This window comes from Pleurodeles waltl, chromosome 7 (assembly GCF_031143425.1).
Source record: "Pleurodeles waltl isolate 20211129_DDA chromosome 7, aPleWal1.hap1.20221129, whole genome shotgun sequence".
Taxonomy (NCBI): domain Eukaryota; kingdom Metazoa; phylum Chordata; class Amphibia; order Caudata; family Salamandridae; genus Pleurodeles; species Pleurodeles waltl.
The window spans coordinates 696,999,623-697,014,223 of record NC_090446.1 but is presented as its reverse complement, the minus strand read 5'-3'; the positions used below and the strand labels follow the sequence as shown (position 1 = coordinate 697,014,223).

The 14,601-nt window shown below is 41.3% G+C and overlaps 1 long non-coding RNA gene across 1 annotated transcript in view; it reads left to right on the top strand.

The window, feature by feature from the left end:
- LOC138247305 (uncharacterized) overlaps positions 1-12,122 on the top strand; it is a 228,836-nt gene extending 216,714 nt beyond the window's left edge. The window contains exon 4 of the long non-coding RNA XR_011194424.1: positions 11,988-12,122. This is a non-coding gene — a long non-coding RNA (uncharacterized lncRNA). The remainder of the gene's footprint in view (positions 1-11,987) is intronic.
- The last annotated feature ends 2,479 nt before the right edge of the window (positions 12,123-14,601 follow it).

The window sequence follows — 14,601 nt, the reverse complement described above, 5'->3', positions numbered from 1 at the left end:
TCCCATCTTGCTTCTAGCAACATTTTGTCAGCTTTTCTCATTCTTCTCTCAATTTTTAACTTCTCTTGTTGTCTGGCTACTAACTCCCAAATAACTTAGGCTTCAAATTGTGGTGGTCTCAGAGAGGGCTTTAATTTATAAAGTGCTCTTCTCAAATTCTCTAAAATTCTCACATTAGCACTTCCATAAGCAGGAAGCGGTAAGCTCCCTTTCTTCTCTGTAATTTTGCACAATTGTTTTAACCAAATACATGGTGAAGAACCTTTCTCCTCAATTACAATGTATGCGGGTGCACCTTCTGGCGGGTCAGTTTCTCCTAATCTGACTAGAATGAAAGCATCTCCTCTCATTGCACTCTTTAACACTTTGAAAATTTTCATTTTCACCTTTAATTGACTTACAACGACAAATTAAATTCAAAACAGAAAGTAATTCAATCCCAAAATCCTTTTCGCTTGCTACTCTCGACCAATAGTGAAACGCTATTGTCCACCAATCCATTCGCATCTCCTTTACACCAACCAACCAATTCCAGCGGGGACCCAATGACATCACACTCACACACACCGGCTGACAAAGCCTCACATACTTGTCTTTCAAACTCAATTCAAACAAACACTAATGCAAAATATTGCAAGCATTAAATAAGAAAATCAACAAACCAACTTGTCTGCTTGCTACAGGTAGGGACACAATCACTTTGGAAGCCTTACAGAATTTTTGATTGTGGCTTTTTGCTCTGACAACTACTTGTTCGGCTTTAGCTTTCTCTCATGCGCCAGTACAATTCGAGCAGTAAATTTCACCCTTGACTAATACCAGATCCTCCTTGTGCACTCAGGAATCACAAAGTATCTGTCAAACTGATTCTCCCTTAACATGCACACTAGAAATACTATTTGTCAACCATGCCCAATTGATCAAACACAGCAAACAAGTTACAACAACCAAGGGTCTGATACACTTGTACAATACTCCGAAGTCTCAGACAAACGCAGGGTCCGTACATCAACACGCATGTGGGCAAATTTGTTAGCACAAAGTGCCACATTCACTTGAAGTACAACGACTTCTCAACACTTGCCCTGTGGAGTATGCACACTCCCTCATCAACTAACCTGGAGTACACAAACTCCCTATTTCCCTCACACATCACAATTCACATGCAATTTGCCAAAGCATTGCAAGTGCAAACCCTACTCAAAACTCAAATAATCACTGGGAACAGTGGGAACATAACATATTTCATTTAAAAAAGCATTGACAAAACCAAATTTCTTCTAAACAAGCATTTGCAAAACAAACTTTCAAAAATCTAAATGTCAACAAGACTTGGTAAAACCAAATCTCTCAGTTCTCTCCTATTGATGTAAAACCTTCAAAACTAGGACGTCTCCCTCCTATTGAGACAAAAACATCGGATGATTCCATCCTAATGAGATGTAACCATCCTCTGCTGCTATCAAATTCTGTGGACATGTCAGACCTTATTCCCTTTTATATTATCATGATAAGGTGACACGTATAGGGTAAGTCATCTATTACCCTCAGAGGTTGACTCAGGCCTTTTGACTCAGACAGGAGTGTGAAGTCGTCCAATCAGACAATATGAACCAATAATCATGAAATATAACTTAAAATAATCAACATAATCAATTAGAGTCAGTCATTTAAACACACCATGACCTATGTGGCCATGAATCACCACACCAGTTTAGTAATGTTTAAACATTTATTGTCCTTTACATTAACAATGCTAAGATCGTGTAAATCATGCACAAGACCAAATGATAGAAATACAGAAACATCACAGGCTGTCCAAAATGCCTAAAGAATGTCAATCTAATCAAAGCATTAATCATTAAACACTGCAAAAGAACAATGCACAATAGCAACAGAATCAAGTGAAAAATATAAACAGCATACATTTCATTTGTGCAGTTGAATAAATTGTAAACAATTAATAAAAAGTCAAATTTAGATATGAGGTCAGGCATCCCTAACTATTAATCTAATTAGAAAGCATGCATGGACTTCATGCAAAAAGAAAAATAAGACAAAAATGAATATAGAAAACAACTAACTATGGCGCTAACCAAAATAAGCGGCTGGATTTTCTAAGGGAGAAACATCTGCAAGAAAGACAAATGCACATTGGATATATCTCTCCTAAATAGATCAGCAATCTGCAGTATCTTCATCAGCAGAGCGCAGGAACATCAGGTCTTCAAGGAACAGCATCAGGACATAAAAATAAAATAGTCCAGTAAAGTTGGGCTAATATATCTGAATCATTAGAATCACAGACAAGAACTAAGCAGCATCTCCTAACTTGGAAAAATGGAGAACTAACTCGCATCACCTAAAACTTTGCTATATTGAAGTCCCAAAAGGAATAAACTAAGCTTCTATTGGTCAGGACTATAAGATGGGTTAGTTTGCAGCCAATAAAACATAATCTGCTCTTCAGATGTATCTCTTCATGTTTTCTTCACCCAGAATTGGATCACGCAGTCATTCCTCTCTCTTCTCCAGACATCAGTTTCTGTACAAAAATTACATTTAAAACAAACATAGAAACATAACATGCTTCCTGCCAAAAGCTAAAACTCGAGTAAGAACAAAATATGCAACATGAAAACACAACATTGAGCACCGAGGTTCATTGTTTAACTAACAATTTTTATCTCAAGGAAATGTACAACACCATCAGTAAAAGCAGGACAGAAATTTCCACTGTGCAAGTCACACAGGATGCTTGAAGAAACATTATTTTGCATAGTTAGCAAACCATTTAAAACATCATGTCTGTAGACAATTACTAAAACATGGGCCTTTTAAACTAGTGTTAAGCATGAAGAATAAAACATGTAATTTTCAATTTAATTTTTTTATTAATAATGTTTGTTCTCTAACAGGTGCAGATGAGTGGCCTCAACCTTGAGGACATTCTTCTATCACACTGTGGTCCTAAATATCCTTTTCTCACGCATGCACAAGAGGAATATAGATTACTTCATGTGAGCAGGATGCCCACCTGCCGACCTGGTACATGTAATATATGAAGCTTAGTTTGATAAGAACAATTTTGTGGGTATGAAAGTATAACATTTTTGGCGCAGGAAGTGGGTGGAAGATAATCTTCGAACAACGTGGATAGGGTATAAGTTAGGTAATCTTATAAAGGGTGTAATGAAGAGAGAATGGTGGGAGGGCAGGGCTGACCAATGTGCAGATGCGCTGTCAGAAGACCGGGGTAGGCTAGGACGGGACCAGGAAAGTTTAAAGAAAGTAGGAAAATGGGGAGTCATTAGAGCCAAATGGTTTGGCTTGATTAAGTTAGAGGGGCAGGGGAGCTACAACTGTTTCCGTGCCAGTTTGACCAAATGGCATTTTTAGTGGGTACATTACTGGGGGTCGAGGATGGTTTGGTGGGTGTTATAAAGCACCATTTTCACAATCAAAAGCAAGAGTATGTATTCTGTCTGCTCCCAGTGGTGATTCTGGGGTGTATACAATTATTACGTCTGACTTCCTGCACATCATAAATGGTCTTATCCCATTGCTATTCTAGGGAACCCAGAGATTGGAAACTCTTCAGAGCCTATAGTTCGAAAAATATATGCAGATGACCAAATAAAATTTTTATGAAATATATTCTAGTGTTCTGGGAAAAACATGTATACGGTTTGCTTGTGTTCTTTATATGGCTGTTGGTACTGCACACAGGTTTCTCAAGAGTGCATCTTATATGGTTAAATTTTGGCCACAACTGACAGTGGAACGGCGGGGGTGAGGTGGGGGGCATCTTTTGTGTCAACCTCGTGAATTTGTCTTTACTTTGGCTCCTCGACCTTGAGGAAAAACAGTGACCTGGGAAAAAGTCAGTATTTAGGTGCACTGGACCTTCTGCATTGAAGGACAAAACTGCCCATTCCACTAGCTGTTCCAATGAAGACATTAAAGGATTGTTCAACATTTCTTTTAAAACTGAAGTTTTGTGTCAAACGCTTCACACGTCCTCCGCCCACGCAACACTAACCATGTTATGTTCTTGTGTTTTCTGTCTTTAAACTGTACACAAGCCTTGAAGAGTCGGATGACTTTCCTTTGCCCCCACACCTGGAAAGTATGATTCGGCATTTCACCTTTTTGACAGCAATTGTACTTTTATTTTATTTTATGGCAGCATAATGCAGACCTGTAACGACCTTGGAGTGTAGTGCAAGCATCGAAACAACAGTTAACAACATAATACAGATCCCAGCAATAGACATATGTGTAGAGCCAGTCACCAAATACCACACACAGGAAACTGCTGTAACAAAATAACAAACTAGAATGTTACAGGTAAGTAACTTGCAATAAACTCTGATCTCATAGAATGGCTCCCAGTGATAAGACATGCAAAGCACAGGCATATGTTTAAGCAATACAGATTGAGGTTTATTTTGTTAGGTCTAATTGGCAGTTTAAAACTGCACTACAGGCTGTAGTGTCAAGCCTTAAATGTTTTACAGGGTTGCTTTTGTGAGTGGCACAATAAGTTCTGCTGTCGACTAGTAGCATTTAATTTACAGGTCTGGAGTACATGAAGTAGCGTATACATGCCTGAGTGAAAAACGCTGCTCTGCTCGTGGAGTTTTCGGAATTCAGGCACTTCGTGCTACATGGAGTAGAGCGGAGTTCCTGAATTCCACCATTTGGCGTGAAGTAGAGATTCTTTTTTCGGTTATGCATGGAAGTTTTGTTTTTGGCACTTGCTTGCAAGTGGCATGATATTCTCAGGCCGCAGGCGAGCGCACATGAGATTTCGCACCCACTTGCATGGCTTCTGGCCGCAGTGGCGCCAATATAGTGCTGCTCACTAGAGCAAACGCACCTCAAGTAGATTTCCTACTCAAGAAGCAGCTAAATCTACTCAAATAGAGGGTTTCAAGTGGATTTTCTTCTCCAATGAGCCGTTCAAGTTGTTTTTCAGTGCAAGAAGCCTTTCTTTTTACTTTTTGTTTCAATCAGGAAGGATGTGCCCCAGAGACTCCAACTTCCTATTCCTGTTCAGCAGACTCCTCCCAGATCTTTGTCCACCCCCTGGTCACATTTCACTTGGATTTCAAGGTGGAAGGATCTCTCTGTCTGCTGGATATATACCTGGATTTAAGAACTTTGTTTTTGTGATGTAATACAAGTTCAAAAACTCTTATATAGTGTTGTTTGTTTGATAGGGAATGCGCCACTATTTCCTTGTACTTTTATTAGATTTTTTAATTTCATTGGGGTGGGTGGCCTGGTGTTCAAATTGGGGCTCAGTTTTATTTGCATTTAATTGACTTTTCATCTTTTTTGAAGGAAAAATGTTACACAGTTCAGTACATTTTCTTCGTGTTTGTTGCATTAGCAAGATTCATTTGTTTCACTATGTGGCCTAGACTACCACTGGGCCATCTAGCCAGTAGTCCCAGTACTAGTAATATGTGCAGGAAAGAAATGTTTCTGTGAAATATTTTTTTTAAACTTCATTAAGGGCACAAATGGTATTGGATTGAATTAAAAAGGTTTAGCTATTGTTTGCATTTCTTTTTTTTCTGCAAATAGTGTATATATGGGGTGTTTGATGGCATAGGAGGATGTGTGTAATTGTAACAGTTTTATAGCTCAGTGAATTTTCATGTTTTGCATTGATGAATTAATGGTAGTGTTTTCTTCAGCGTTACCACCATACCTCCTTTTTTACTGGCCAGTATGAGTGTTTGTGTGTGTGTTTGTCATTGGCCACCACTTGTCTTTGTTCTCCATGCCATGTGGCCAGGGGCTATTTTGTGTAGTCTATGTCCCTATGCCTCAACTTGTTGTTTGTTCTGTCTGCCTCCATGTTCGCTGTTGTTGTTTGGCCATGTAGTTGACAGACATTTTGTGCACCTAGACAGTGTACTTTTGCCATATACTTGCATGTGTTCTTTGTTCCCCATGCCTCCTTGCTCACTATTGTTGTTTGACCATGTGGCTTGTGGCCATTTTGTGATTCCAACCAGTGTGCTTTTGTCATAGGCTTGCATGTGTTCTTTGTTCCCTATGCCTCCTTGCTCGCTGTTGTTGTTTGACCATGTGGCTGGTGGCCATTTTGTGCATCCAGGCTGTCTGCCTTTGCCATAGGCTTGCACGTGTTCTTTGTTCACCATGCCTCCTTTCTCGCTGTTGTTGTTTGACCATGTGGCTGGCGGCCATTTTGTGCATTCAGCCAGTGTGCCTTTGCCATAGGCTTGCATGTGTTTTTGTTCCCCATGCCTCCTTGCTCACTGTTGTTGTGTAACCACGTGGCCATTTTGTGCATATAGCCAGTGTGCCTTTGCCATAGGCTTGCATGTGTTCTTTGTTCCCCATGCCTTCTTGCTCACTATTGTTGTTTGCCCATGTAGCTGCTGGCCATTTTGTGCATCCAGCCAGTGTGCCCTTGCCATAGGCCTGCATGTGTTCTTTGTTCTCCATGCCTCATTGCTCACTGCGTTGTTTGACCAGGTGCTAGTGGCTATTTTGTGCATCCAGCCAGTGTGCCTTTGCCAGAGGTTTGCATGGATGGATATCATATCAGTTTAATAATATGATTTGAGGATCATTGTGGTATATATGTATATTATGAATGTGATCATGATGGACAGTGCTTATATTACATGCATTTTTTTGCAATTTTTATTTTGCACCTTCTTGCCTCACAATAGGTTTCTTCTCATCCTCCATATAAACATCTGCAATTACTTATTGTTTTTTTTCATTGTTAATCTTATTTTATTTTAATTTATTAAATTTTTATTTTAGATTGTTTTTTTACTTTTGAGTTTTTAATTTAATTTTTTAATTTTTTGTATTTTTTTTTTTTTTATACATTTTGCCTTGATCCATCCATCCACCCTAGGCGCACAGCCGGGCAACAGCATTTACTTTTTTGGGGTATAATTCCATTTCCTCCTGGACACCCTACCTGTGGTGCACTGCAGACACATCAGCATAATTCATTTTTTAATGATTATTCCATTTCCCGTGGACCGCATTGCCTGGCATAGGCGCACACTAACCTTCTTTTTTTTAAGATTATTCCATTTACGCATGCGCTTCCCTGACTGCCACAGGTGTCTCCTTTAGAATAGATTGACATAAAGGAAACAGTTATATCTATATGTTGTGCGTTAGCCTAATTGGAAATAACATTTTATGGCATGGTGGTGTGGTTGATTCATTATTACCTAAATAGCCAACCCCACTAATATTGCCTAGTTGTCTGTACTAATACATCTACAACAATGCCATGATTCACTTAACGTTTTTCTTGTTTGCTTTTAGTTGCACAAGAGAAAAAGAGACATCACCATCAGTACTGCCAAACAGAAGGCCTGTATACTGTCATTAGTCCTGTAACTCTTCCACTTGTAGAGCCACTGCCAACTGAGAGCTTTAAGATGGCCCCAAAGAAAATTGCTCCTAAGAAAGGGATCATTGAGCAGAAGCACCTTTCCACTAGTGGTGTGCAGGATACAACCTTTTTTGGGAGACGTGTGCCTGCTGCACCGGCCTCGGGGGAAAACTTGGGAGCAGCACTCCTGCATCAATAGCACCACCCCAATGTAAGCCCAAGACCATGTCTGTCAGTGAGGCAGACACTGCAATCATGGTGACACCAACGAGCAGTGACATTGAATTAGACATGTCCTTTTCACAAAGTAATATCCACTCGGTTCAGGAAACAGAGCAAAGTGGACAGCAGCCGGCAATAGTAGATCTTTCTGAAGTTGGAACAGAACAGGAGGCCGAGTTTCCTGCCAAGCAAGAACCTCATCTTTTGGAATCACTGGCTGCCAGATCTCCAGCAAGGAAAGGGAAGGGTACTACTACACCATCTTCTCCAAGCATCACTTCTTATGATGATGATAGGGACATAGACTGGACCCCAGTGAAATCCCGGAGATGCCAGGAGAAGTAAGGAAAAAGAAAAGTTCCTGAAAGCCTTAAAATTATGGAAGAGGATGACGAGGAAGATGACGAGGATGAGCTAGCCTTTGTGGAAGCTGGCACAGAGGAGCCCAACATTACTATTCAACCTGCTCTGAGGGATGTGGCACTCCCATATTTGTAAAGCCCCAGCTGAGACCTGCACCAACCTCTACCTCAGTAGAAGTAATTACTACAGAGAGGCAATCAACATCACACTCACTTACCTCCAGTTCTTCTTCAGGCACTGGCCCACTAAGAAAGTATTTCTCCTCAGTTTGGGACTTTTTTACAATTAGCAAAGTAGGAGGAAAACATTGCAATATGCTCCATTTGCCACTCAAGTGTTTGTCAAGGTAAGCCTGGTTCACATTATGGTACTGCAGGCCAAACAACCCATACAGAAAAAATCACGCAATCCGGTGGGAGGAGCACCCGAAAAATATTTCTGATCGTGGTTGTGCTGGTGAAGGTGAGGAGAGCTGGAAAACATCAGCTACAAGTCTATTCACTGTGGAAGGTGATGAAAAGGAAGAAGAGGGTGACTTAATCATGCAAAGCAGTCCTGTCCCCAAGCAGTGCACCAGAATCACCCGTCTCAGCAAACTCACAATGGTACAAGAAGACTCAGAGTCAGATGGATACACCACGGCATACATTGACTGCCTCACGACGCACATTGCTTCTACCACCAGCAACTTCTCGAAACTCACCTGCATTTTGCGATTCAGTAATCTATTTACCGAATTGCAAAATAGGTTTGCGAGTCGCAATTAGGAAGGGGCGCCCCTTCCCAATTGCGAGTCACAGTACGATGTAGCATTGTTTTGTAACCGCGAATGCGGTCACAAAACAATCACAGTTAGCACCAGTTTCAAACTGGTGCTAACCCATTCGCAAACGGGAAGGGGTCCCTGTGGGACCCCTTCCCCTTTGTAAATGGCAGCGAAAATATTTTTTCAGAGCAGGCAGTGGTCCTACGGAACACTGCCTGCTCTGAAAAATTGAAAAGAAAACTTTTAATTGTTGTTTTTTAAATGCATCTCGTTTTCCTTTAAGGAAAACGGGTTGCATTTTGAAAAAAAAAAAGCTGCTTTATTTAAAAGCAGTCACAAACATGGTGGTCTGCTGCCTCCAGCAGGCCACCATCCCAGTGAGGGCAGGCATTCCCAATGGGACCCCATTGCGAATCGCAAACAGTGTAAAGTACACTGTTGTACATCTGGTTTTGGGACTCGCAAATCTTTTACTTGGCTTGTAATGCAAGGCTGAAAAATGACATCATCTTGTCAAAAGAGTACATCTGTGCTACCGTACTTGATCCACATACAAAATAATCTACTCACTTTAATTCTTTTTTTGGAAGGGGATATTTCAAAATACAAGAGGTGGATTGTTGAGCAAGCTGAGCACCAGGAAGAAGAACGGCTGGAACTTAGAGTCCCACTCTACAGTTCTGGGGTGTCGCCTTCAACTTCCAGAGAGGACAGTCTTGTCTCCTCACAGCAGCCAACACCAGCAACAAGAAAAAAGGCAACAACAGCAATAGAAGAATTGGACCCAACTTCTGCATTGACTTGGTTTCAAGTGGCAGATCTTAAGTTCAGTGCAAAGGAGAAGGCAAAAGAAGTTCAGCACGTGGCAGCACCAAGGACCATTCAGTGGATGTTCCAGGAGTATCTGGATAACCCAAAAGAGATATATGTGGATCAAAACCCATTGGTGTATTGATATGGGAGGATCCGCCAGTGGCCAGAGCTCAACAGACTGGCAATACAGCTTGTCCTGTAGCCAGTATGTCTGCTGAGCATGTGTTCAGTGCAGTTCACACAGTTGATACACTGAGAAGGACCATTCTCTTGCCTCAAAACGTGGAGCAACTGACCATGATCAAAATGAACCAACATTTCATACCACCTGATTACGCCATTCCTAAAACAGCACAGGAGGAGGAGGAGGATAATTGGTCAGATTCAAGTATTTTAGCTGACCAACGTCTGGGTAAACCACCTGAGTTTGAGGACAACCTCTACTTCCAGGACTGAGTATGCCAGTGTTACTGTAGAACATTTTAATTATTTCTTGTTGAACTTTGAGGAGCTAGTGGAACATTATGTTTGTGTCGCATTGATGCTTACCTACCATTTTTCAGTCACATATATGGTCGGATTGGAGTTGGACCGCCTTGCAGTGAAGAAGTTTCCACATTCCCTTTAGGACATTAGAGGCAATGCCTGCCTCCCACGCTTGCCATTGCCTATCCTTTTGGGCTGCCCCGGGAGATCACTGATTTAAATGACTGCCAGTGCCAATGCCAAAATTCAATGTGTTGCTAGCATCAAAGAGGAGATACAATTTTGTATCTACCACCATGCTTGGATTGGAAGAACTACTAACTATTGTACCAATGAGTGATGCTATGTTATTGAGTGATTATGAGTGTTGATTGATGATATATGTGGTGGCAGACAGTGAGGGAGGGTGTTCAACAAATATGTAAACTTGATTCTGATGATTTGCAATGTTTGGGGGCTGATGGGTGATCATTTTTCCTGAAGGTGATTGGCCTTTGAAACTTAGCAAAATTTACCTGCTGGGTCCACTCCTTTTTTCAGGTTCTTTAGAGACCAGACCAGTCTCTTTAGTTAGTAAACACAAATCTACACAAAATACTCAAATTCTGTTTATCCACTTGTTCTTCAACAGCAGTGCACTACAGGTCTATCTCATTCGGTTTGGGACTGGAACGGAGTTCCTCAGAATCAGGAGGAGGAGGATGGAAGGACTCACAGCTGTACTACCTTAACAGCTAGAAGAAGAAAATAATCAACTTTAAAGAGAAACCATAATGATGATGTAGACTCTGATGCCTAGTACTTACTCAGCTATGTGGACTGGAGAGAGGTGCATTGATTTGGGAAATGCTGCTGAGTGTGTGTTTGCTGCATTGCTGGCTCAAACACGAAACCCCTCTTATGTCCTTGCTCTGCCTCTGAGTCTTCTTGGTACACTCCTGACTTGTCATTAAGCTTATCTCCCTTCTGTCCTTCTCCTTGACTCTACAATGCAGTTTCTGTTTTTCAATGCATAGCCCTTTTCCTCTCCTGCATGAATGATACTTGGTGAAAGCTGAACACTCCTGCTTACCTACTGGACAGGTTCAGCGAGGCATCCAAGAGTGCCAGACATTCCCAGAAGAATAAAAATGCATCACCGACTTTGGCAATACAGTATCATTTTTCTTTTAACAATCATAATTTTTAGAAATGGATGATTTAACTTCACTCCTCCATAATTTGTATTTTTCAAACCTAGAAGGCAGAACATTTAGAGATATACTATCTTGGGCCTCTCTGGGGCTGAAGGACTGTTTGCAATGCATTTAACTGAACTGTTTCATACTTATTCCTTCATTTCCTTCCACAACAGATTGATAATGGTGTGCTGCTCAGCACCTCAATGAATATTGTTGTTGTTTTGTGTAGTATTTGTCTTTGTCACACCTTTCCCCAAATCTACTTTACCATCCATTCATCGAACCCCGAACCCTCTACCCCCGGGCTGTGTGATTTGTATTGAGGTGTGATGTAATTTTACACCATAAATGGATTACACACTTACTGGGGCAGATGTGGTGAAAACAACACCAGCTCACTGCATGAGCTTCTATTACCTGAGCAATAGCCCATGCCAGCCCCATTTACCCACCCATGCATCACTCGTCAACATTATCATTCAGACCTTGTGTTGCCTAAAAGCTTAACCTTGTCCACTTCACTCCTGGCTCTGAGTCCACTTCACCTGACTCGAGGATTTAATTTCCTAAATTTAGTTTTCATTAAGTACTAGCTCCCCATTTCTAAGAGGAAGTTGATATTGCTAGTTTTTATTATCATATCAGGTCTTCTTTTTTGTGTGTCATACTGTCATCGTGGTGGTCTTATCTCAGTCTTTATAAAGTTGGGATATAATATTACCCTCTAACTCTCTGTTTTCTTTCAATCTAGTTGTCAGTGATGGATTACGCTTTGGTTAATCCTACAGCTGGAGTTTACATTGGTGGGATTGGAACTTGCTTGTGATGTCTTCCCTGATAGTGTGCTAGCCTGTTACTACTACCACCACCATCATAAGATAGCACCTTGGGAGAACCCTTCAGTAAGAAGATTGAGGTAGCAGTCCTCTCTTCATTTATTCAGGTAAGAGAAGTATGGAGTGAAGTGAACTCCTGTAGTTAGTAATTAACTTCTACTGAAAATGATGTTTGTGTGTATCAAGGTTTTTGTAGGCAACATAGGCCATGGCAATCACCCCCTGGTGGTCAATAAAATTACAGAAGGTAGTAAAGCAAGGGTATAACTAAATGACATACACTTTTTTAAAGCAGATTTTTAAAAAACAGGTTATGCTAAAAGACAGCAGTGCAAACTAAAACACCAAAATAAAGATTTGAGGCATAAATAACGTAAAATAAATGATTCCCCTTTTATTCATAAATATATATCCCACCACTTCCACCTACAACAGGTCCACGCCTCTCCCTAAACAAAATGCCCCGTCCCCAACTAAAGTCCAACAAAAAAAGTCCACAGTGAAAAAAAACAGTCCCAACTCACTTTCCCAGCCTCTCTACCTACAACAAGTGTCTTTCCCACCAAAACATAGAAATGTAAAAGGGGTAATAGAGGGTTGCCTTAATCTGTGCCACTCAGTGGTACAGGTGCTCAAGGTGTTGTAGGATGTGGCACTGGAATATGTGGTCCGAGCATGAGGGGGGCAGCAGTGCTGAGACGCGAATGGGTGGCTGCCAGATGGTGGCAGCTATGATGACGTTGCTGCTGGGAGGTTATAGGCACTCGTGGATGGTTGGAGGAGCTCAGACCAGCTGGCATGTTGGCAGCTGCCTTGTTGTCCTTCTCCTGCAGAGCCACCTGCCATTGGTACTCCTTGCAAATGGATGAACTCCAGCATATGCCGCCGCAATCTCCTTGTGCGTAGGAAGATGTCCATCAGCAGCAGCTGTAGCAAGAAAGAAAAAGGAAAATCACAAATTATAAACTGTGCTCTGTGCGAACATTAGTTTAAAAAGTAGAGTGGCACAGTAGCAGTACATTGCTAGACCCCAGGAGACATTGGAATTTGATGTGACTGATTACAAGTCACAGGGACATGTTTTTACCCACACATGCCTCACTGTAGTTGACAAATGTCGAAAGGGTAAAATTTGGAACTGGCATGGATCTGTTATGGAAGCCATGAAATATAAATCACTGGTACATAAATGTGGCACATGCCAAAGAGGGATTTTTCCATTTTTTAGGTGGTGGGATAAAACTTAGGAGAGAATAAACGACTAAAGTACTAGGATGTGACAGAGTGGGCAATGGGAGGGAAGGGAGACACATCTTGTTTTAAGTTTGCAATGCATTGACAACTTTGAAATGCTGCATTAACTGAAGCAGATGCACATTGCACAGACAACACTATTGTACTGTTGAATTGAACCACGCTGCAGTTCTGTCATAGTAGCATGGGTGACTAAATGCCATGGGCAGGGAGGTCAAGAATAATGATGGGTGGGAGAATATATATCTGCCTTGCTTAACAACTACAGTGAGTTAAGGGAGTAGAGAAAAAATGAAAATACAACCCCCTTTGAACTAAAGCTTTGATAACTAAGCAAAACAAGTGAAGTAGGTGAACACGTCCCTCTCTAGACAAGCTCCCTTATTTCTTGATCCAAGCAATCATCAGTCCATCTTTTCATTGTTCCATTCACCCTTTGATACCCACCATTTAAGCTTTACAATCTCTCTCATCCAGATTTTCATCATTCTACTCAATCCATCCATATATCCACCCATCTATCCATACACTCACCTATCCACCCTTTCAACCACCCTTTCACCCACCCATTAATTTATCCATATATCGTTACCATCCACCTATCCTTTAACCCACCAGAGCATCCTTTTTACCCATCAGTGCCTTCACCCACCCAGGCATCCTTTCACCCGTATGCCCTTTCATCCATCCTTTCACTCATCCATGTATCTCCTATCACCCACCTACACATCCTTTCACCCACCCACACATCTTTTCACTCATATACCATTTCACCCATCCTTTCTTTTAACCGTCCATCCTTCATTCCCTTTTTCCATCAACCCATCATTTGTAGCGTCCGTTCATTATGAGCTTTTGTCTGCTGAGTTTCAGATAGAAGAGGTCATTAAGACCTCAACCTCCTCTGTAGCTGCTAAAGCAGGGGGTTCACAAGCAACACCCTTGCAATGAGTAGACTAGTAATTGTCAATAAGCAAGCAGTATGACTTACCAACGCCCGTCCCTGCTGCCGCTGGTTCTCTCCCTCTGACTGCTGCTGTGTCCAGTACACTGGTGCTGCCACTGGCCCCTGCACTGGTGGTTGGTGGGGCTGGAAAGAACATTAAACATTTTAGATGCCAGATTCACCTCCCCTTGTTATTTTTAAAGAACTAATTCAACAAAAAAAATGGATCACTACAGTTCCATCTTCTTTTATCATTCACTTTAGGAATTTTGTTGGTTCACTATGTTAGGAAAGCCAGGTAGTCAAGTCAACTGCAAATGTTTCGTAAT